We start from the raw sequence: 24084 nt of genomic DNA on the forward strand, positions 1-24084 counted from the left end.
TTTGGCTTGCAAAAGGAGAAACAACCAAGAAATGATGAAAGCAGGAAAATCTGCTGGATTCCAAAGGTATTACTGCCAAGAACCTAAATACGTAAAACACAGACAATGAATAGCCAAGGACATGCATCCCTTCAATTATTTCAAGTGTCTTTATTTTTCTATTATTAGGAGCTTTGCTTCTGTAAAATATTGTGAAATGAAAATATTGTTTCTACCAGATAACTATAGGACATATATCATTACCTAAAAAAGTCTTATTATTGTGATGAAAATGTGTAATAGCCATAACTACATTTTGAGATGTGTAAGTTCTTATCATACACATAAAGAAACTTAATTTTTGCTAGGAGATGGGGTATTTAATTCTATTTCCATTCCTTTCCCAACAAAAGAGACATTTTCTCATTCAGTGCAGGCATGTAAAAACAGCATCATTTGGACTGATAGCTATTTGCATATTTTGTTAAAAAAACCTTGGGGCGGAAGAAAAAAGAAAGCAGGGGTGAGGAAAATCAGAGAACAAGAGCAAAGAGTCCTGCAGTTCCAGAGAAAAGGGAAGTCAATTCTTTGAGGATTGCAGAAAGTTGAAGAAGGAATAGGAAGAATCCCCAGACGTGGTAAAGAGAAGTTCTTACAAGACTAAAAGCAAAATTTCAAATGTTAGCAATTACTTTCAAGGTGTTATCAGCCATCTCCAGTGTGTTGTCATGGGGAGAAAAAGGCGTTGCAGCATCAAAGGAAACAAGGAATCTAATGAAGAAAGAAATTAAAGGAGTAATTTGCATCTATTTGGTGGAACAATCTTCAGAGGCACTTTTGTTAATTAGAAGGTTTGAGCTGCACATATTAGAGTACTGAGAGGCTGGTGGAAGTCTCCAGACATGTTTCAAGGCAGAAATTTGTATGGTCACGGAACATTTCTAAAGCATCACAATTTATCAGTGAATTGAGTTGTTTTTTCCTTCATCACTTGAAATTTGACAGTCAGAAGGGAAAATGACCAGCTGCTTGCAGGAGCCTGTCTCTCTGAGCAAACATAACACTTAAAAGCTCATATTTTCTTCCAGAACTTTTGATACTCCCTCTATCCACTGGGGTGTGACTATCAGGTGTCCCTAGTCTTAACTGTGATCATTTATTCTTCTTGTGTTGTGGGTTTTATTAATTTCTTATTATGGTTTTGTGAGTTTTTAGAGGTCTACATATCTGTTCTGAAAAAAAGTAAATAAATAAAATATACATAAAGGGAGAAAGACTAAATCCCTGCTCCACTAAAACTAATGAAGACAGAACAGCAATCAAATTTAGCATACTTTCTGGTGGCGTTCCAGGCTTCAGATGTTAATCACGTCGATTTTTTTTATCATTAGTATCTAAAACTTTAAATGATGGAAGCTGAGTTCTTAAATCCATATATATTTTAGGAATCAAGAAAAAGTCTTGATTTATCTAGACTTCTTTAGATATAACAGATTTGAATAAAACTGAATTTGTTATTCTACAGACTTTTTTTAACCATAAACATATAACTTTTCATCCTTTGTACAGGAACTCAGTCTGAATGCTTTTTCCTTCCTTTCTACCTCTTATTTCCTTCATCTGGGACTTTCTCTGGTCCTCACATTCTCCATTCCCTGGCTGTGTCTCTTGCTTCAGAATATACCATGTCCTGCCCCTTTACTGTGCACCCAGCTCTGTTCCCTCGGTAGATAATTGCCTGCAACCATTTCACCCAAAAACAATTGCTTCCCGTCCAGTCTCACATCCTTGCTGGAGTCGAATTGATTGAGAGCCTAAAATTATCCATGAGATCAACTCCACTGACATAAATACAGGGGATTTAACTCTATGTTTTCCTTTCTAATACGATTTTTTAAAATTTCAGTCTTATGTATGTTTTCAAAACATATTTTCATTGAAAAGTATGAAAGCAAAAGCTCATTCATTCCCTTTGAGTAAATACCTATTCTTTGCATCCAGCAGCTGTTGCAAATATAAAAATCTTTTTCTGAAATCAAAACAAGCACACTGCTTTCACAGCTTACTTGCTTTTCCCCTCATTACTGATCCTTTGCTGTAACCATGGATCTATCTGTAATGACGTGTTTTGTGTGTACTAAACTTTGTATTGATGAAAAAGCACTGACCAAACTTGACTGGAAGTCTCAGATCAAGATTGCTTAAAGGATGTGGCTGAAACAAAAAGGTGTTTCTACCATTCCATAAATAAATCCTCTTAAGTGTAAATTGTGACCGTTCCTCTCTCCATCTGAACAATTCAGGTTTTTCAGAGAGCTGCTTTTATGTAAGATTAGAGAGCTGTCTCCATGACATGATGCTCTGCTTCTCTTCACCATTAGTTGGGCGTTAGTTGTTCTGGCTGTAAATAGACAGGCACAGATGGTACCACGACTCTCCGAGCCTCCACACATCTTGCACTGCAAGGATTTTTGTTATTCTTGCTATGTCTCTAGCAGCTCCTACTCTTTCCTAACAGTTTGTTGAGAAGAAAAATGGAAGGCTAAAGAACAATCAGTCCCTTCTCTCTCTGAAGTCTTTAGACAGGACAGCACCATTCATTTTTACTTTTTTGTCTTTGCTAGGGGAACCCAGCCATGGGCACATCAATGAAGCAAAATTTCTGCCATCTTCTTTAGGTGAAGTTGGTCATTCCCGAGACAGCTGAGATGCCTGAGACAGACTAGATGCCCCTAAAGCATTAAATTGTGAGACTCAAGTGGTACATCCTCCCTCAGTTCCCGACAGCTCTGATCACCACAGTTAAAGCACCATGACAGATGAAAGAGAAGCTGGTATCTCGAAAGACTGGAATAAATTTTGCAGGTAAACAAGCTGGAACAATTAGCAATGCTGGATTGAGAGAGAGCATGGATAAGAGGGATGTGACAGATTCATATTCCCTGCTCCTCATGTCCACCATGGAGAAGGTAAAATGACCCTTTTTTATAGGTCATAAAACAGAAGAACAAGATGTTAACTTGACAGAAGAGCAAGATCTTAACTTAAAGGCAACAAATTTGAAATCTGATAAAAGGAAGTCAGTTTTATTGAAAGTACAGTTAACCTGATGGAAAAACTATTGAAACCAAGAACTTAGTGAAGCTATAATAAGGATTAGATGTTTCTATATATTAATAAAATATCAATTTAATATTTTCTCTGTCCCATCTCATGTAAGGTTTTAATCTTCCATGTCTCTAGAGAACTCACTTTACTAACAAAAAGATAAGAAGTAGTTTTCCTTTCTATGAGCAGGCAAATCTCCTATTTGTTTACTACTTCGTTTTTCATCATCTTCCTCTACAGTCTTGTGGAATGGAAGAATCAGTGATGTGGTAATGGGTGGACCATTCAGCTGCTCCTTGACAGCAGTTCCTGCATTTTCACCTATGAAGCTACTAACAAGAAGAAAACTGATAAAGGTTAGTCAGTGTGTTCATAAATGGCTCATCTCACCCCTGGGCCTCATATTTTTTGTTTAAATCTGTGTAACATTTTTTGGGGGACTAAGATTTTTCAGATACGCTAATACCACTGGTGTAGACAGAGGAGTAACAGCTGTAGATGGAGAGTAAATTTCTCTTTTCCCACCCTCCTTCCTCTAAAGAAAGACATTGAAATAGCAGCAATGCAGCTATGAGTTTGGTGTGGTGAAATACAGACCCAATCCACCGGGTTTCATGGCCAGGGGATGGTTTGCTCCTTCTTCATGCACATCTTTGATATGACTGCAAACTCATTCACTCACCCACTCATCCACTCTAATAATACAGCTTATCTTTATCCAGGTGCTGTGGCAAGACAAAAAAGCCCTCCTTTCACAGGTAGGCACACCCATGTGCCAGCCATGTTCTCTGGCTGGTCCTCAGAGACCTGTGGGCAAGCAGGAGCAGCGTCAGAGCCTGGACCACCACACACAGGGCTCCTCTTACCTAACATGTGCACTAACTGGACACGTGCAATTAGGATCAATACAGAACTGTAAAGGGAAATTTATGGGCATCAGCATCAAGTGCCACCTAAAAGCAACGCTCACAGATCTGTGAGACACTCATGTGCTCTCTTGCTTGGCTGTCTGTCTCACCAGCATGCCCCAGCATGCTCTGCCCTGCTCAAGGGAGTTTTTCTACATCTGTATTTATCACCCCATCAAACCCTATCTTAATCAAGACAACAATATCCTCCTTGCTTGCAGGAGAGGAGAGTGTGATGAAAATACTAAGAGAAGGAACATCACAGCTCAACTCTTTTTAAGGAAGGATTTTCTGAGAACAGTCCATCAAAAGGGCTAGACACCTAAGTGATAGATGAGTTTCCTAGAATTTCAGTGTTTCAACAAGAAAAGGAAAAAGCACCTTAATATTGAGTAAAAACTGTGACTGTCATGTCGAAATAAATCTATGACAATCTGCAGAGGAAGCAGTAGAAGGCATGAAAAGCCTGATGAGATTATAAGTAATACCATCTATTGTGTTACACCATTCTCAACACAATTTGTGTTTCCTCAACTACTCAGTAAAGACTGCTATCAGTTCACCCCTTACCTGCTGCAGACTTTTGCAATCTCTTGGCTCCCCCCCAAATGAGACAATTTGGATACTGACATGTAGAAATATGAGGTGTCTCATGGCAGATGCCAGTGTAAGTAGCAAATCTGGGTGAAATCCTGGCTGTGTGAATGGCTCAGGATATGCCAGCATGTGTTGGAAAAGGCAAGCAGAGTCGCAGTTCTTTGAAAATGTGAAGACAAATAAATATATAATTCACTTGATGGAGTCACCAAGTGGCGATGACTTTGAAGTCTGTGGAGCAGTTTTCCTGGTAGCTGGCTCGTTCAGGCTTTTCTGTGTTCTTTATCCTGGAGATTGTGCAGGCATTCCCAGGGAAGCTTGCAGATGTCCTGCTGCAGAATGCAGGATATGGTCGATTTGTCCGTGCTTGGTGCCTTCCTATTAAAACCATCTGCCTTCCTAGAACATGTGCACTAACTGGACACGTGCAATTAGGATCAATACAGAACTGTAAAGGGAAATTTATGGGCATCAGCATCAAGTGCCACCTAAAAGCAACGCTCACAGATCTGTGAGACACTCATGTGCTCTCTTGCTTGGCTGTCTGTCTCACCAGCATGCCCCAGCTTGCCGTTCAGAGTTGGACAAAAAGCTTGGCATCCACCATGCAGCACCACAACGGGGTGAGCCCCCAAGGAGGTGTGCTTTGGAAGCTGCTATGGGGGTCTTTAATAATATTCCTGATTTTTTTTCTGACTTCTGCCAACTGAACACCGTGTTCTGACGATGAATAGAGCAGTTAGAGCCAGGTCCACGTCTGCCACTTAAACCCTAATGCTGTGGAGCTGAAGCGAGCTGCTTGCAGGAGTTGCTAGGTAACTGTAACCTGCTCACAGCTTATGTGAGCCAGCGAGATGCTTCTGATGATGTCATGATTCAGATTTGTATTTCATCTCTTAAGAGAGTTTTCTCTCCATTTCTACAAGAACAGGTGAGTGGGGAAGCTCTTCAGTGAGGCACAACTACTCTGGCCCAGCATGCTCATGCAGCTTAATTTCACTCTTGCAAACACCATAATAAAGCAATATTGACCGTGGCTTTTCAAAGTGTGATTTTAGGGGAGGACTTACAGCTTCAGACCTCTTTTATCTTCCAAACACCAATTCACTTGAAATACAGACATCTTCATTGGCTATTTCACAGCCTGCATGTGAACAAAATGATGGCTTACTTTCTACTATTAGTAACATAGAACAGGAGTTTTGTGATTATGCTTTTCAAGAACACAAAAATCCAAGTATTATGTGCCAGATATGGGCTAAAGCTGGGAGTTATGGTCCTTCCAATACTAACTACATGCCTAACTATAATATTTATTACAAGGAGAGTCTAGTTATGGCAATATGTGACATGACAAGTGTGTGTAGCACATCACTAACAAGGCAGATGGGAAAAGCTTCTACGCCACGACGCTTTGAACATGTTGTGGTGAGTATAGGGTTGATGAACAGGAAACCCCAGGACTGTGGGAGATCTAACAAGCCAGGACTTGAGAGAGTTCAGCCCTAAACCTGGGCTGAACAAAGACTACAAAGTGCATGTGCTTCCTCATTTCTAAACCAAGAGGAGATGCACTTGTACATCGTGGGGAGTCTGAAGGCTTTTTAGTGGCTCTCTGCCCATATGGGAAGTCAGAGTATGAAGACTGATCATGTGTGTGTGTATTTGACACCCACAGGGGCTCTGCAGATGCATTTCTTATTTCTCCTGGTTTCTTCCCCCAGCATATCAGTGAGAAACCTGTGCTTCTCCCTGAAACACATCCTCTGCTTAGAGATCCCCTTGGGTTGGAAAGGGTTCTGTAATCTCTGAATAGGCCAGTTTGCCAGGAGCATCAAACTGAAGCAAGCAAGGAGAAATCAAACCCTTTGTTTCCTGTCCTCTGCTTGTAACACTCATGCGTCCTCTGTGAGCCACTGCCTTCACCCCTGACACTCCTAACTATCTACCGGTTTTTCTTTCCCTGTTTGCCTGTCTGATTTGATCTTCTTTCTCTTTATTTCTGTCTCTTGCTGTCATTCTCCCCATGTGTGCTGCTCTTCCCCACGTGTGTGAATCCCTAATCAGTGCAGAGCTCGGGTCCCAGGCATGTGCTGTGCCAGGCTGCTGCGACAATTAGCTAACATTTGGAGAGTGCTATGTCTCCAGCACGCTATTTTAAGATGCACAGCCTTGATCACATTTACGGGTCTACCTGGCAGAAAAGGAACTGAGACAGAGCATACAGCTGACATTCCCTAGGCTCTGGATGAGTGCCAGTGTTAAATGTACTGTTTAGCACAGGGAGGACCATTTTCTGCAGAGAGAGGTCTAGCAGGCACTCATTGGGACAGGCAGAGTCCAGTGGGAAGGATGATATATCTCACTGTCAGCAAGTGCCTTGGTGTCTTCACCTACCCAGGGTGATCAGACAAGAACCCCCCTCCCTCACAGATGAACCACAGGAACCTATTCTTTGTGTCACTTCCACAGAAATCACTGGGATTATTTGCATTAATATGCATTTTTCTCCCCTGCTTCATGGTATGATACCTCTCCTGAAACATAATACATTTACTGTCATGGCAAAAGAGCAGAGCAGGAACTGCCAGTCCTCCAGTAACCATCTTGTTCTTCCACCTGCAATTTTTTAACTACTTGAAAGCATTAAGTAAATGGGAACTATTAAAATTGCTGATTCCATTGGGAGACTTTTCATGTATATTTCACATACTGATACATTCTGCTAGATCTAATTTATGACCAAGACTCTATGAAGAATTAAGTGACTGATATTCCTCATTCTTCACATTGTCATTTTGTTTTCTGCTTGATGCCCTGTGTATTCTGATGTTCAAACCAGAGATTAACACACACTTCACAAAGCTTCCTGGTATTTTTTAGAAAGTACCCAAGGTTTTCGTACAGCTGCCCAGCAATGGCAGAGCAGAGGACTCCAGGGCTTAACAGAAATGATCAAATATATAACTTGAGGCATAGCAGTTTGCATATCATTAAAACTTGGAACCAAAGATTTTATGATTTTCAGAAGTGACATAAATGAAGATGAATGCAAGAAGTGAGCCAAAATGAGGATTAAAGTACATCCTTCTCTTAATTACCCAACATAATCCTGTCATTCATAAATGGCTTAAGTGCCAGGTTAAAAGATGTCAATTACCTAGAAAACTGGTAATCATCTATTGAGTTGTCTAAAAAAACAGCACTTTCCAGTAATACAGTGTAATATTTATGAGTTATGACTAGCAGTGATACTTTCTCGAGGCAGATGGTCAGACTATACATAAAATAAATCAGACAGCAGTACTTTAGGAAGGTGTCATTAAAGTCCCCCTTTAAAATCTCACAACTTTCCGATGCAATAATTTTGAGGAATGAAGTTTTTCAGTGCTTAGTTCCTTCCCAAAGATGATTCCTTTTAGATGTTCATAATCATTCTAGCTTCCTAGCTACATTTGAAGAACACATTATATAAGCATGCCATTTTGTATGATTAACAGAAGTATCTGCTGATGAAAAAGTATGGTCATACAGGATTAGGGGCAGATTTAAGGGGGTACATGTAACTCAACAAATGTTGTGGTCCAACAATAAATGCTTCACTGATGATGGCAACATGAAACATCCACAGGGGAAAAACATTTTTTCTGAAGACCATTTTTTATGCTATTTTGTTTTGAATAATCTGATTTTTCCGAACAAGAGACATTGGGAAATGTTCATTAAAACGCCATAGAAATTGTAAGCAGTGTTTGAGTACCCTTTCTTGGGATTAAGGTATTGAAATATTTCTCCACGGTTTGTATTCTGTTCTCATCTCAGTGTTCAGAGACAGCTTGCAGAAACAGTTATAATTTATTTTGCTCTAAATAAAACAGCTTACCCAGATGAAGACATATTAAGATCAGCTGGGCTTTAATAGTTCAATTTGTGTTTGCATTGTGAAAGTTAGTTACATTTTTGGTTTTTAGGAAAAACCATGTTGCCCTGGCCCATCAGGCATGATTTTCAGCATTTCTGTGGCAGCTGTCTCCCAGTGCTAAGGACTCGAGTCAGATCTCCTTAGCCATGGAGCAGTTCAGCCCTGTTCTGGTCACTTACAACAAGGAGACTAGAAGCATGATAAAAGGTGCTTCTCCCCAGCCTGCATGGATACTTTACATTCCAGAAAAATGATTCTATGTGATTAAAACAAAAGTAGGTGCCCTTTATACCAGCTCCAAAGGTTGTTCATGGCTGTTCATTCAATAGCAAAGCTCTTCCAAACAAAGCTTTTCCAAAGAGGTAGCTGTCCCTCAACATCAACCCCTCCAGGGAGCTGAAAAGCAGTGACAACTTGGAGATGCCCCTGAAGATTCCAGCAGCCACTGCTCAGGGCCAAGGCTTGCACTGCCAAGCACCCTCCACAAAGACAGGGTAGGCATGCCACACTGCTGCCACTGCTCCTCCAGGCAAGTGCCACTGCTGAAGTTGCCTACCACCTCTGAGGAAATGATCATCAGTTGCATTTTATTTTTATACCCTGAACTCCCATCTTTACACTGATAAGGGAACAGCTGCCTCTAATCTCTCTTCTAAACCCTGAGCCTGGTATGGCAACCTCTTGGGCGTCATGGATGCTGTCCTTAAGTCACCAGTGAGACACAAATGCCAGCTATTATCCTATGGCAACTATGGGTGGCATTAGCTGTGAGTCTTTTTTTGCTGCCTGCTTAATTTTCTTAGTAGCGGTTGGGTCGCAGGAGTCAGAGAAAAACTCTGCAGTCACTTCTCTTGCTAAAGGATTCTGAGATTCACTGACCAGCATGCAGAGAGTTGTTTGGGGCTGCTTCGGCATTAAAGGTTTCATTTCCAGAAACCTTTCCAGACTGTCACACCATGATGCAAACTGCCAGAGAAATTTGAGCACAGATGATTAGTGCATAGTAAGGTAACCCATGGACTAGCTGAGCTGCTGTTCCTCCAGAAGGGCTGCCTTGTAATAAGACATTTAGATAAGAGCAGTGAGACACTGTGGTCTTGGAGGTGCCATGGTCTGAGTTCACCATGGCCATAAGAAATGTGAAGGGAGGCTTTCTCAGCAGGATAAGCAAAATGCACTTTTCCCACTATGGGTGAGATTCAGCAAAGACAGCAGAGGTGAGACTGTGAGAAGCTGTTCTGCTCTGCAGATCTGGTCCTGCAAAGAAAATAGTCTCCATGCACATCACTCTCCTGGTATAATCTCCCTTTTGGAAAGTAAAGAGGGGACCTGCATCTCAAGTGATTGTAAAAATGTAAAAACAGATCTATCATGAGGAAATTCTTCCTCTATATATCAGGGAAAAGCTAAACACAGGTAAAAGAAAAATTATTTCCATCTTCCCTGAGATTGGTAGGTAAGTATTAAAAGGCATTCTCTCTTCTTTAACTAACTTTTGCTAAAAGAGAGGACTTCTAAAATCTTGTCCACCACATACTTTTTTTGTGGGTCAATGGAGGCAGTGGTGAGTAAACCCAAACTCCTTTGATTGAATCAATGCCTGGAAAAGAGATGGGGAAATGTATAGAGCAAGTGAGGTACAAGAAACTGGGAAGAGATAATTTTCTCATTTTGTCACGAAGAGGAGTTTTATAAAGGGCTCTGCAGTTGGTGCTTGTAGCCAGATAATTTTATACATATTCTTTCTGATGGTGATGAATTGCATGGTCAGAAGAGATCCTTTTCCATATACACAATACAGAAGTCTTGGAAGGTATATTTTGGTTAAAATTCCTGGAGTAGTACTAAAGCTGCGAGCTGGCAGCATTTCTTCAGAGCTAGTGGTTTGTTGACTTAATATTCTTCTTCCAGGAAAGCCTGTGTGCTGAACAAAGACCAGGCATTCTTTGTGTTCCTGGCTATGGACTGTGTTTGTTCAGATATGGAGGGGTCATTCTCATGAGTCTCTTTGCCCACCCTTCACCCCACAGAAGATACAGTATGTTAAAATGTGAGATACCTAAGTGATAGCAAACGTCAAGAGAGATTCATGCTTAAAAAATAAATTATTCTCATGACTTAGATTCACCAGCCTTCTAGTCTGAGTCTACAGCCAGTTTACTGCTGGTGTTCAGCAGTTCATTTGAAGATGGTTCTTTTATGTAAACAAATATGTGCACAGATATATGCAGGGAGACATCTACAAACATGTGCAATTCACTGTAGTGACATAGGATATAATTCAAATGGCATGAGGGATGTTGAAATTATTTTGCAGAGAAAAGTGCCATAACTTCAGCCTCATAAAATTCCTACATATTTCACATGGCCTCAGTTGTTTAGTAACTCACAATATGAACCCTTTCAAGAAATTGTAAATAAGCTATTCATCTCCTTTATCAGAGTAGGTAACAGAAATTAAAGCAGCTTCCATCCCTGCATAAGCAGGGCACCAGTCCATTCCTGGCAGCATAACCCTGAGATTCCTAATTTTCCTCAGGGCCATGCTCCAGTGATTCATCCACAGTGTTTAGTCCACCCTACCTCCCTTCTCTCCCAGAGCCATTAGCCATTCTGCTCTATTGTAGGCACAAAGGAGCTTTCCACCCACCTACACTAAACCTAAAAAAAGCCAACAGAGCCTTTGGGCCTTGTATTTTCTGTGCTCAAGATACTGATTTGTGTAAACATGTATTAGTTTTATCTCCTCTGCCAGCAGATTGTGCTGCTGAAAGTTTTTAATATTTATTGTGCTTGTACAGGGAGTGGTTCTGCTCACCTGTGGTATCCCAAACATATCTCCTCTGTATCCTTTCCCATTCTGGTCTTGCTTTCCATAGGACAGCAACTAAGGAATACATTTCACAGGCCCCTTCCACTAAATGAAGGTTGGAATAAAAGGGAAAATCCCCAACCTGATAAAATGGAAACAGGTAAAAAGTGAAGTTTTCCTTCCATCACCCTGTGCTGAGCTCTGTAAGAGAAAAGATCTCAGTGACTGCTGGCAGAATTCTGGGGTTTCTGTCTCATCTTGACCTTCCCTTTATGACTGTATGCAGATTATTCTTCTTTAGACTTAAACAGTGAGTGAAGGTGGGAAGGGTAAATGAAGAAGAAAAAAAGAAGAGGAGCAAAAAAAATTGAGTTTTATTATTCTTGCTCCTGGGGTTTGTCTATTATTCTTGAATCACCTTGGAATTAAGTCTCTTTAGAGTTATGAAGAATATCTTCCTCAGACATAATTTAATAATTTCCCCCTTTCTCTTATATTAGTAAATCACCCCACATAGCTTCCTCTGAAAAGCAGACCACTCTGAAATACATCACCTGGGATAATATTTTATTTTCAACTGCACTGGTCACACTTGGGTACTCTTGGTTCCTACTCTTCACAAGTTTGTAGTTATCCAGGAATATTAAAACCCAAATGCAAAAGCCTTCTAAATCAGCATTGTAGTCCTGATGTCTGAGGACAGTCAAAACCTCAGTTTTATTTACCTGCTTCTCTCTATTTTCCTCAACTTATTTACACCATTCTTTTTCTACAATATACTTGCATAGCAAAGACTAATCTGAAATCAGACTTCTTCATCAAATGTAGCCTTTCACTATAAGCATGTCCAGCTAGAGCTGTGCTGTCCTGCTGGTTGGTTGGTTGCCCATCTCTGAAAGCTTGTAGCTACTTCGCTCAGCTTCAACAAGGAGAAAGTTGACAGGAGGCCCTTCAAGACCCTTGTCTTCTCCTGGCTTGCCAGGTAGTTCTGAGCTGTTATTTCTCTAAGAAGCAAAAGATTTTATTTTGTCTCATTATTATAGTCATTCAAGAAGGAAGAGAAACAAGAGGGTTTCTTTGTGTGCCAGCAGAGAAACATCTCTCTGATAAATAAGCAACTCATTCATTAATTTCCATTTTGAAACAATGTTTTCATTTCCCAGTTTTGCTTCTGCCAGATACAACTAAGTAGAGAAAGATTGAGCTGTTTATATACAACTTAAGATAGATGCCCAAGACATTGCTTTCTTAAATAATTGTTTTGTACTGCTGACTGATTTTCTACTGAACAGGCACAGTTATTCGAAGCTGTGATATTCACACTTTGTCTTCTGTTCAGTTCCAGGAAATTTGTCTCATGAGGGTTAGACATGCTGCCATCTGCAATATAGACATTTCTATCAGAGGATATGGCCAGGGAAACCTACTGCTTGTAAGTAATTTCTTTTAAAAATAAGTACTGTCTCTTAAAAGTAAAATGGGAGAGTGGCATGTAGCTCTAAAACTAATCTTCTGGTTAGTAGCAGAAAATAACCAACATCAGTGACTGTCTGTAAGGCAAATAGCATGGGCATGAAGAGAGATGCTATTCCACTCCCAGCCCAAATGAAACTTTTGAACTTCTGTTCCACAACAGTGCTCAGAACCATTGGCTGGGACCATTGGCTGCCCACTCTCAAATGCCCCCTTGAGGGTCTCCAGCCAAAGGTTCCAGCTCCATTCACCTGTGGTGGAGTGCGAACCTCCCCTTTGTTTGCATGGCAGAGAGAATGTGCAAATGCAAGGGGCCAAGGAAGGGCACAGACATTCAATCTACTAAAATGGGAAGGGCAAGATTAATGGGTCAGATTAAGGGTCAGAATCAGAGAGTTTCTTTATCCTACAGGAGCAACCTGGGAAGGCACTGAAGCTTTCATATGTGCCCCTGAATGAGGCATAGACCTTCTATGACAAACTGCTAACCAAGAGAGTAAACCAGAGATTATAATCAGTAAAATAATGTATGACAACTCTTCTTGTGTCTTTCTTAGCACTAGGTTTTTTTTTATGGCACCAAGAGACAAATAAACTGACATCAACTCCCTAATATACTTGCTCTAATGACAGGGCTTTTGTCACTCCTAGCTGCACCCTTGCTTTAGCTTCAGACAGGGTTGTTACCTTTGTAAATGCTGCTTGGGCAGTATTGCACTAGGCACAAACAGTGACTACCAATTATCATCCTTTCCCACAAACCCACAAAGGAAGAAGAATTTTGTCTCCTCTGTCAGAGACAGGCCACAAAAAGATCACTGAGAGGGCAAGAGCCCTGTGGCCAGGAGACTGGGGGCAGAACTAGGGCAGAAACCTCTTATAAAGGCAATAAAAAGTTCAACTACTTATAGCTTGGGAAAATGGTATGCCAACAGACCACTTAACCCCCTACTTCTACAGTTTTATTGAGTCATTAAGTCTTACAATGACAAATGAATGAAAGCCTTTATTTGCAAAAATGCCCAGTATCTGTCTGGTCTGAGGGAAACAACCAGAGAGGTCTTTTAAGGCTCTTGTTTGATTTTAACGCAGGGGCAACCTTTTCACTAGAAATTATGGCTTTCTAATGGGGCACTACTTAAGATTTGGCAATTTGTACTTCTAGATCAGAGAAATAATAAGTACTGGCACTGAAAACAGAGAAAACATCTTCCCATGCCCATATGTCTCCCTGTCCCATTGGCAAAAGCTCAAGGACCGTCCATTGTCCATCCTCAGTCAGCGGTCAGAGTGATGTTTCTGGAGTCTTGTGCTACACAAAGTCCATGTAAGAAAAACAATCCTCTTGTCTTAGCTACTGGGAGAACACAATGTAAAGCCCTCCCCTGCCTTCTGAGAGCAGGACACATGTGGGCTGACTCAATTTCCACCTTCCAGATTGTCATTCTTACACATATACAGCTGCTAGAGCCAGTTTTCACACCAGGACTCAGAGCAAGCTCAGGGGAATCTGCTGAGCAGATGCCACAGTGGAGCCATTCAAGGGGCACTGTCCTGCAGTGATATGAAACCAACAGGAACTTATCAGGAGAACATAATCTGGAGGGCACATACATGATGCAGTACGGGAGAGAGTTAGGAGAAGTTTGTGGGAAATTAGCAGAAGAAAACAATGATTGATTTTAAAAAATAATTTCTTTACAAATGGATGATCTAATCAAAGAAAGTGGTTAGAAACACTGGCCTCTTGAACCCAGCAATTACAGGGAGAGGAGAGAAACACTCTGCATTGGCTGAACCTGTTCTTCATCCCCCCAAAAACAGAGCTCTGGGGCAGCTCTTTCATATTTCACTGTACAGCTTGCTATGCAGCCTGCAAGTTCAGGCCAGTTGTGTGGCCATTCCTGTCCCTAATGGCCTGATTCACTACAGCCCATGTAAATAAGTTAGAAATATTCTCATGGGGAAAATGAGGTCCTGAAAAAGGCTCTGCATACAGCAGATAAATCAGCAGTATTGTTGGCATTGCATAAAGGGCAGGGTGAATAATAATAGCAACAAAGAACTCCCAGCATCCTTAAAATGTGGCAGGGGTTAGGCTTTGCCACCAAGACAGTTGTTCAGGAGAGATTTAAATATTTTGAAGGAAAGTTCAGTAGGGCAATCATGCAGGGAGCTACTAAAAGGCTCTGTTTCAGCTGCAGCCCTGGGTATTGGGCTCTGGGTGTTGGGCTCTGGCTGAGGATGCTGCCACAGAGCATGGCCTCTTCAGCATTCCACTCATCTCCAAGCATACACATCCTATAGTCCAACACCCTATTGCATGTGGTTCAATCCATACTGGTGGGCTGTGAAAACTGAAGCCTCCTCCTCAGCAGTTTGTAAAAGGTTGCCTCCAGCAACCTGCGCTCTGGCCAGCTCTTGCTCCCCTCTCTGGTAGCCACCTTGGCCATTTTGACTACTTTTCCTATGAAAATTCAAGCCTGGTACTGGAAGCTCCCACAATCCAACCTCACCCTCCACACTCATGTTGCAGCATATTGCCAGAACTTCCTTTGCAGACCCAGCCATGTTCCTACTGGCCACTGTATTCCCAGCAAATTCTCCCTGTGTTCTCCCTGTATTCTCCCTGTATCAGGGAAGACAGAGGGGAATAGATTACCACAGCCATCTTCACTGTGCAATGGCCCTTTGGAGTTTGGACAGACTGCAATATTCTCAAACGTCCTTGAATTATTTTTTAATTTCTTCAACAATTAATTCCTGATCTGTATCCTGACTCACTGAGTGCTGTACATCTCTTAAGTCATTCATATTAATGATCATCTTCTCTGGATTTTATAGCTAGTAGTGGTGAAAGATGAAAGCCCAATATTGCCTATTATACTGGGGCTACAGTCAGATATTGAAAGCAAAAAAAACCCTTCAAGATGACATCTGTTGTAGCCAAAGTTCATATATTCCTTCATGAAAATTCAACTACATAAAAAAAAGACTTTGCAGTAGATGGAGGATGATTCACACTTAAATATACAGCTGAAAGCCACTCAAAATTCTCTCTTTTCTCTACTTCCTGCTGTTTTGTGAGTCCAGCAAAAGAAGAACTATGTTCAGTGATAATAAATCTCCATTTTCTCACCTTGCCCTTCAGCATTTCATCAGAGATAACACTAAAATCTGGTGCTCTTTTGACATCACACAAATAGCATTCTGTGGCTCTCTTCTCTCTCCAGCCTGCTTTATCTTTCACTGCTCAGCAAATCTTCACACAAAACTAATGTTTAGCTGTAAAAAAAGAAGGATATGGAGGATATGCATGAACACAGAAAGTGGCAACACTGCTGCTGAATGGCCCTTTTTGGAGAAATTGGCCCCGTTACAGTGGTTAGTGAACAGCTGCTTCCCAGCTGAGATTTATCAGCTAAAGACAAGGTGATACAAAATTTAGCAAAATTTAGAGAGCTGTGAAAACCCAAGGGCTTCAATGTACAAAGGCCGTATACATTGGAAGTGCATGAGCTTGGGCATTTACACCCCAGAAAAGGATGCCTGGGTGTCTGTGAGTAGCAGTCCTGCTCCCTGCAGCTCCTACTGGGAACAATCTCTGTGCCCTGAAGGGATGATGCTAGTGAGTGCCAACTAGAAGAAGAAAGCGAAGCAGAAGGCCTGAGGCAAGTGCCCACATTGATGTCTAGCACAGTCTCCCATATCACTGAGCTGCAGAAGTAGGTTAGAAACTTGAGAGAGAGACTGTAGCATTTCTATCCAAAATAGCAAGTGCTTCCTTGGACAATTCCTGACTTACAGCTGCTGTCTAACCATTTCTCTTGGTCACTTCAGTCCCATGGTTACTTTGGCTAACATCCAAAGCCAATCCCTGTCTCCTGCTCCACCTATGCAATGCCTCAGGCTGAGGTGGAAGCTGAAAAGATACTTGGATCACAGGAGAGGGTTGGGTGCTACTGAAGTCATCACTATCTTCCCTTTCAAATGGCTGCAGCAGCAGAGTGAGGTAGGACCATCCTTACATGGACTCATGACTTCATAAGGTGTTTCTTGGAATTTGCTGTAATTCAGAATGAAGTAATTGCAGTTTTGTGGGGGAAGATTAGCCTTCTAAGACACCAACACACCTCCAAAGCAGCCATGACTGGACTGGGTATGAACGGGTGACATATGACAGCAGATTGTAGGAATGAGTTGGGGAGTATCACATTCATGTAGTTATCCTATAGAAACCATGGAAGAGAAGAACCGGGGCTGGAACCCCACAGACAGGAGACCCAATGGAGAGAAGAAGGAACACATAAAAGACATTGCCCAGAATAATCTAAGACTAAGCTCTGTTTTGTGCAACACAAACATCTTGCTTACATTGCCAGTTGAAAGTGAAGGTTTTGTCTGCTGGAAGCCAAGAGGCACTACCAAATATATAGGGGTTTTTTTAATTATTATGCCATTCAGCTTTCATGTGCCCATGAGTTTAACATCAGGCTGTGATCCTCAGGGAGGATGCATGATGGGGGTCCTGCAAGGTTCCAGACTAGAAATATGGTGAGGGAAGCCATGCCAAATATATCACACCAAGCATGGGAAGCAAAAGGCCAGCCAGGAACCATAAAAACTACTTTGAAGTTAAGTCCAGGGGTTTTTTGTGCCTTTCTTTCACGTCACAGAATCTTCTGGCTTCTGAGGTTTTTATGATTGCTCTGATAATTGAATGATTCTCGGTGGAAATAAAAATGTTATTTACAAAAATCCTTTCCAAAAAAGTGACAATTAACTGCCAGATTTTTTTTCTACATCATACACTGTTATCACAACTACCAGAGCACTGATTAAAACCAGAGGTCACCCCTGCAGATACATGGGGGGAATCACTCCAGGTCTCTCGCAAATTGCAATTTCGCAAGCTAGCAACCCACCAAAGCACCCCAGCTCAGGTCTGGCCAATAAAAGCACAGAAGCAGCTTTTTATGTGTTTCTCTACTAAAGTTTGGTGTTAATGGAACAGAACATTCCAATAACCTTTTAAAAGGTTGGAATAACTCAATTCTTTGGGTTGGGGAGAGCCAAGCTGCAATCATCTGGTTATTGGGCAATAAGTAATAAGCAAAAGGAGTGACATAGAAGGGAGAGAGGTGGTGGTTTAAAGTGTTTTCATGTAGCAGTTGGTATAAAAAGACAGAGGAGCTGAAAGGTGGGAGGTTTAGCTTGCTGACAGGGGACAGACACCCACAAAGTTGTTGTCTCTCCCTTGCATGACCAGTCCCTGAGCCAGGCTGCACCTGCGCAGCTCCAGCACTATCATCCTGGGATGAGAGGGATATGTGGGGATGAATAATTCAGCTGCAAATTAGCTCTCCAACTGCACTGCATTTTTTTCCCTGGGTTGCTATTTTTAATTTAGATACTCCCACGTGTGTGTTTGGTGGATTAGAGGCATATGAGAAATAGAAGAAGGTGGCTGACGCAGGCAGGTAGCAGAGCCTGGGGGTGGCAGGGGTTGAACCCACACTGGCCTATAGCAGGTCCAATGTCCCCTTCCTGCTGAGGGCAGGCTCCTCTGAGCCCTACTTTCTTTGGTTTGAGCTGAAAAAGCTCAGCACTGCTTGCTTGGATTTATATCCCTGTGTTGGCATTCACAAAGAAACAATGCAGGTGCCTGTTCATTTATAGACACAGCTGTTTGTCAGGGTACCTGGGTTCAGTTTTGAGGTCTGCTACTTATCTCCTTTCCACAAACCATGTAAATCCTCTCTCTTCTAGTTCCAGATTTGTTAGTGGAGAATTGTTACCACTGTTTTCTTTGGTCTGCCTCACTTTCCTCTGGGGGAGAAACCATCGCTGCTGCCTCTTCTGCTGTAAGGTGTCATCTTCCTACTGTATTTTTTAATCACAAACACCAAAAGGAGAGAGTAATCAAAATGGTTTAAGAAGAAGTAGAAAGATTTTATCTGTAGCAGCTCAACGAGGAGATGAGGGACTGTAGGATACAATGGGGCAGAAATAGCTGCCTATTTGGGCAAAAAATTATTGTTACATGCTCATCTTCATGAAAAAACAGATTTCTGGAAGAGATTGCCTGGCATTTTGGTTTGTTCATTAGTTCCTACAGATAATAAAAACAAAGATCAATCCATAAAGAAAATCCTGTCATGTCCGAGAATCTTTCCTTTTCCCCTTCCTGTGCAAACAGTGTCCAGTAGATTACTAATAATAACTGCTTTCACTGGATATGGGGAATTTCTTAAAAATTAGATAAGAGGGAAGTAGTTGAAAACCAAAAATTAATTATTATGAGATTATTCCAGAGATTACTGCAAGGGTTGTGGAAAGTGTCCATGCTTTCAAGGCATGATGCACTGTTCTACCCCTTCTCAGTATCTAAATAAAGGTCTAATTTATAAAAAGCCCTTTACTACTTAGTTGATTCTTGATCTTTGAGATCAAGAAAACTCTAGACTATTGCTTAATTAGATAATTAGACAATTCTTTGTCAGCAAAATCAGATACTGCACCCAGATTGTAGAGGGGCAGGATAGCAAAACAGAAAATGTAGTGATGCAGTAGTGATGAAGAAGCCAACATCTTTCACCACAGAAATTTCATTACTAATGGTTCACCAAGCCTGGTGGTCAGTTTTAGCCATGTGATATCCAGAAGACTGGGACAAAAAGCATTCTCAGTTACACTCTGTTCAGAAAGTAGGTAATTAGCTAAACAGCTGGATGTCTAATGAGTTCCATTTATCACGCACCTTTGGCCTCCTGACTTCTGGGAGAAAAAGCACCAACAAGTACACACCACATGGTGGCTTCTCACACCAACATTTTACAAAGAGTATCTACAATTTTACAACACAAAACAGCATGACAGACAAAGTTTTCTCTTTCTTTCCCAAAACACTAATTTAATTTCCAAAAACTACACTTGCCTGCAGCCTCCAAACAGCAAGTCTACATTGAAACAGAACATTGAAACAGAATCTGGCTTGAGATTTGGAACCCTTGGAGGCATTAAGGCAGCAATGAATTGCTTTATATCATTAGAAAGTCAAGACTATCTACTTTCCCAGGGAATATAAAGCATTCTGTTTGCAACTGGTACTTCACAAGACACTGAGCCAAAGCACTACCCCAGTGAATTTTGCATATGAACTACAGACCATTTTAGACTTTCTGAATTATTATCAAAAAATTGATTATTTTCTTTTCTCTGACGGCACATCTAAAGGCAGATTTTTATCTACCTAATTCTCCATCAAGTCTTCCAGATTTTTGGGAAGTTGTTGGCATGTAAAATTTGCTTTTCAGTTGTTCTTCTCCAGTTTTGTTGAAGCCCAGATCAATAGAGAGACATCCATTATCCAACTTCCAACCTGTGAATAAGCTGTAGTACACTCACTTGGTAGACTCCTACCAGGACAGCATGCTGTCAGGCACACCACGTCCTGCAGTACTGAAACTGCTGCTGAATGATTGTCCACAGTGTCCTGTGGGAAGTGCCCTGTGTTGGATTAACACCTCAACCTCCAGCAGGCAAGTACAGGTTTGAGTTTAAACCCCTGGTTTAGGACAGAAGTGAGAAGTACTTCAATGGAAGCCTGAAAGGAGTAAGAAGTATTCCTTAATTCTTCTGTCACTCTTTATACAAACCATGGGCTGTTTTCAATCTAGATACAGCAAAACACTCCTATAAAGAACAGGCACTAAATATCTTGGACAGGTCTTAAGAAATCTTAGCATTATGTTCATGTAAAAGCAATGCTAATGTGGGCTGGTGATCCTAGTTGTCAAGCTACCTTTTAATCTTAACTCCTCTAGTGGGCTTTTGCATGTTAAAGAGTAGAAAACAATAGTTAAATTAACATAAGGTTAACAGTGTAAGTATTTGGTTTGCAAAACATATGTAAAAATGGCAAACATTACATGCTCTGCTTAGACTTGGGAATGTTAACAAGAAAAAAATACATCCAAAAAACCTTTAGAAATAAGAATCAAAAGTAGGAATCTGACTGTATGAATAATAGACAGAGTACCTGAATGTTCTTTTGGTATTTGTTCACTTCATGCAGTGTTTTTCACAAGCTCAAGCTGAACAAAAAAACAACAGCAAAAAGGTGGAATGCAGCTACTGAAGCAACCCTGTACCTCTCATGAAGGACACAATGACAGGAAACACAAACAGGCAACCACAGCATCCCTCTGTGTCTGCATAACTAGAAGTGAAAATTTCCCTGCATTCCAGAATAAAACTTGGCATGGTTGAGTTTATTTATGGCAATGGAATCTTTAATGAGCCATACTCTCCAAAGACACACTCTCAACCATTAAAAGTTGCACTCATTTAAAAAGTCTTATATTGTTGAAATAGAACTGCTTAACATTTAAAATATATTTTCTAATTTTAGCTATATCATACAAATCTCAAACATCTTCTATTAAGAAGCAATATACTCTCCATTTTCTTATTCAGGTTTTGAGACATCTTTTCCTATAATTTCAGCTACAAAGAGAAAATGAGTGACAGGTTTCATAATATCAAATTCTGAAAAGGAGGTGTTAATTGGTATTTAAGAATTGCAGTCCAGAGGATTCAAAAGTCCTATTCGTTATCTACTCATTTAGAAGCAAGAGGATTTCTATCTAGCATCAGTGGATTTGAATAGCATATGCATCATATCTATCAACAAAGACCACTCTATATAATGGACATAATATCTGTGTAGTTTACATGGCATTAAATATATCTGTTGATAGTCACATACTAAATTAATAAAAAATATTTTAGAAAGAAAAAGTAGAAAGAAAAAAGTTAAATCATAGTAGATGATCATTAGGAAAGATTGCCAACATCAAACAGCATCCACAATGCTTTACCAATCCTGTTTCTCTTCCTTTCCAAAGGAAATTAAATTAAAAATTCCTTTAACTGGACTCCAAGATGCAAATAGTGCTAATGAAGAACATAAGTATCTGCAATTGCATGAGATAACAGGGGATCATAATTACATCATAACTATCCCAGGTGTAATACTTGCAATATCCTAAAGCAGCAACACTCTCTGCTGGACTGTGAGCAAGCAGACCCCATGTGCATCATCCCTGACATAGTGGTTTGCTGGGTCCAGCATCTAGTTACTCTTGTGCTGATCCTGCTTGGGTTCCTGCAGCTCAATAGCCTTCACCATTCCCAGATCAGCATCCAGGCTGGGACAAAACATGACACTCAATGTTTCGTGAAATTTCTCATGCTCACTTCTCGTGCACTGTTGGCTTTTCTGCCTGTCCATGCATCATGAGAAGCAGCAGATTGATAAAAGAACATAAAATATTAATTTAAAAGTGCCATGATATCCTGCAGCTTTCACATCTTCACAATAGTCCATGATGGCCAGAGGGCACAAGTGAGTGAGGCTGACAAAAGCTACCCTTAGGGGAGGCCAGCTCCCTTCTTGATCTCTTTCTGTAGCCAACGGAAAGAGCAGGATCTGACTTAGGTACACTGAGTTGACACTGCATGAACTTCTTCCCTTTGTGTAAAGCCCTCCTCGGCTAAAACATGCCCTGGTGAAAACTGACCCCAGCCTCATGTCCAGAGTGGGCTCCACAGGGCCCAAGGTGGGATTCCCACACCTGGCTCCTCACTGGCCTGGGACAGAGACACACACAATTTGGCTACCTTAGGTATAAAAAGGGCACAGTGTCCTAGCACAAGAAAACAGTTTATACCCTGAAGCACTACCTCTTTATTACCCTAACTGCAAGGAGGTAGCATGGCTAGATTGTAACAAATGGTAAAACGGAACAGCATTGAGTCACCACCCATAACCATCATTCTCGGGCTTATCTCATTCTTGAGTAAACAAGTTATTTTCTTTCATCAATAAAGTATGAATCAAGGTATATCCTGTGCTGAAATTGCATGTCCTTTGCTTGATTTTTTTTTTGAAACAGGAAGGCATGGAACATCCCCTCCTGCCTGTCTCTAGCAAGTAATTTCAATGGGAGTAAGAAACGCTGAGTGAGTTTATCCGGTACATCTGGTATTCCTGCAAGCCATGCTGGCAGTTTTGCTGAGAAATGTGCAGAAGAACCTTCCTCCTGTTGGAATGTAAATCTTCATTTTTATAAAAGCATAACAAGTTTTGAAGGGGTAGCAGAAAGTGATTTACAGAAATGCCAACTTTGCGTTACATATCAATGAGACATTCAGGATTCCCACCGTACTGCAGGATGGATAGCATGGCTGTATCTGCCTTACTTTGTGATTCCAAGCTAAATCCTAGCAAGCAAGGCTCCCATTTAAATGTTATTTCCCAAAGTAATTTACAATTTTTCCAGGGAAATAGGGACTTGGGTGACCGATTATAGTATTTGCAGAGGCCACCTGCATTACCAAACCTAGACCAGGCCCTGGCTGTCCACAGAGATTGTGCTGTTAATGGGCTGAAATTTTGTCCTAAAGCTTGCTAGAGTTATCGACAGAGGAAGCTGTTTCCAGCTGTAGTCCTCCAGAAGGTTAGAGGACTTCTGTGATCCAATAACAAGAGCCTGCTCTTACTATCCACCCTAAATGTGATGTGGTTACTTGTGGGTTTTTTTATTTTCTTTAAATAGGAGAAAATACTATGGTACTAGGCTAACCAATGTATTCTTAGAAAGAATTCAGTATCTTATCATAACCTTTATTTTTTAGACTAAGCAGCACTTCATGCCGTCTCTCATATGACATGCTTTATGCTACCTCTGCACTTGTTGTAGATTAATTAATCTTTTTCAGAGAAATGTAGCAGCAGCTGTGTTGCAGATGTGCATTCACCCATGCCTTCTACAATGGAGCTTTCACTTTCTGCTGGAAATACTTTGTCTGTTGTATGCTACGGCCACAAACACCTTCTTCATGGGTTCATCCCGTGGTCAATTCACAGTCACAGTCATGCAGTCCTCTCCATCTGAGTCATCTCTTGTCTCCCTTAGACAAATTCCTCATTAAGCCTGAAGTGTACACACTGAAATTCTGTTCTAATCAAACATATCTTCCACTTATCTGTCAGAGTCAGAAAGCTTTTAATAAATGATAAGTCTTACATGTTAGCTATGCCCCTTCATCTTCAGATTTCAAGAGCCTGCAGACTTCATATGCTAATGCACTTCATGAAAATATTGCCAGCACTGGTCCTAAAATTGACCCTTGAGAAACTCATTGTAACTTGTTTCTTCACTAATTTCTTTCTCTTCCTCTGCCATTTCTCATTGGTCAGTTCTTTCCCACCTTTCATA

General features: G+C 41.0%; 1 long non-coding RNA gene across 4 annotated transcripts in view; it reads left to right on the forward strand.

The window, feature by feature from the left end:
• The window catches only part of LOC143694081 (uncharacterized), a 40530-nt gene extending 19818 nt beyond the window's left edge, over positions 1–20712 (forward strand). The window contains exons 2-5 of one of the 4 annotated variants that reach the window (XR_013182265.1): positions 2604–2844; positions 3328–3443; positions 12666–12758; positions 18569–20712. This is a non-coding gene — a long non-coding RNA (uncharacterized LOC143694081). Of the gene's footprint in view, positions 1–2121; positions 2949–3327; positions 3444–12665; positions 12759–18568 lie in introns of those variants that run through there. The other 3 variants (XR_013182266.1, XR_013182264.1, XR_013182263.1) reach the window with 3 other exon arrangements.
• Positions 20713–24084: the final 3372 nt, after the last annotated feature.

This window comes from Agelaius phoeniceus, chromosome 1 (genome assembly GCF_051311805.1).
Source record: "Agelaius phoeniceus isolate bAgePho1 chromosome 1, bAgePho1.hap1, whole genome shotgun sequence".
Taxonomy (NCBI): Eukaryota; Metazoa; Chordata; class Aves; order Passeriformes; family Icteridae; genus Agelaius; species Agelaius phoeniceus.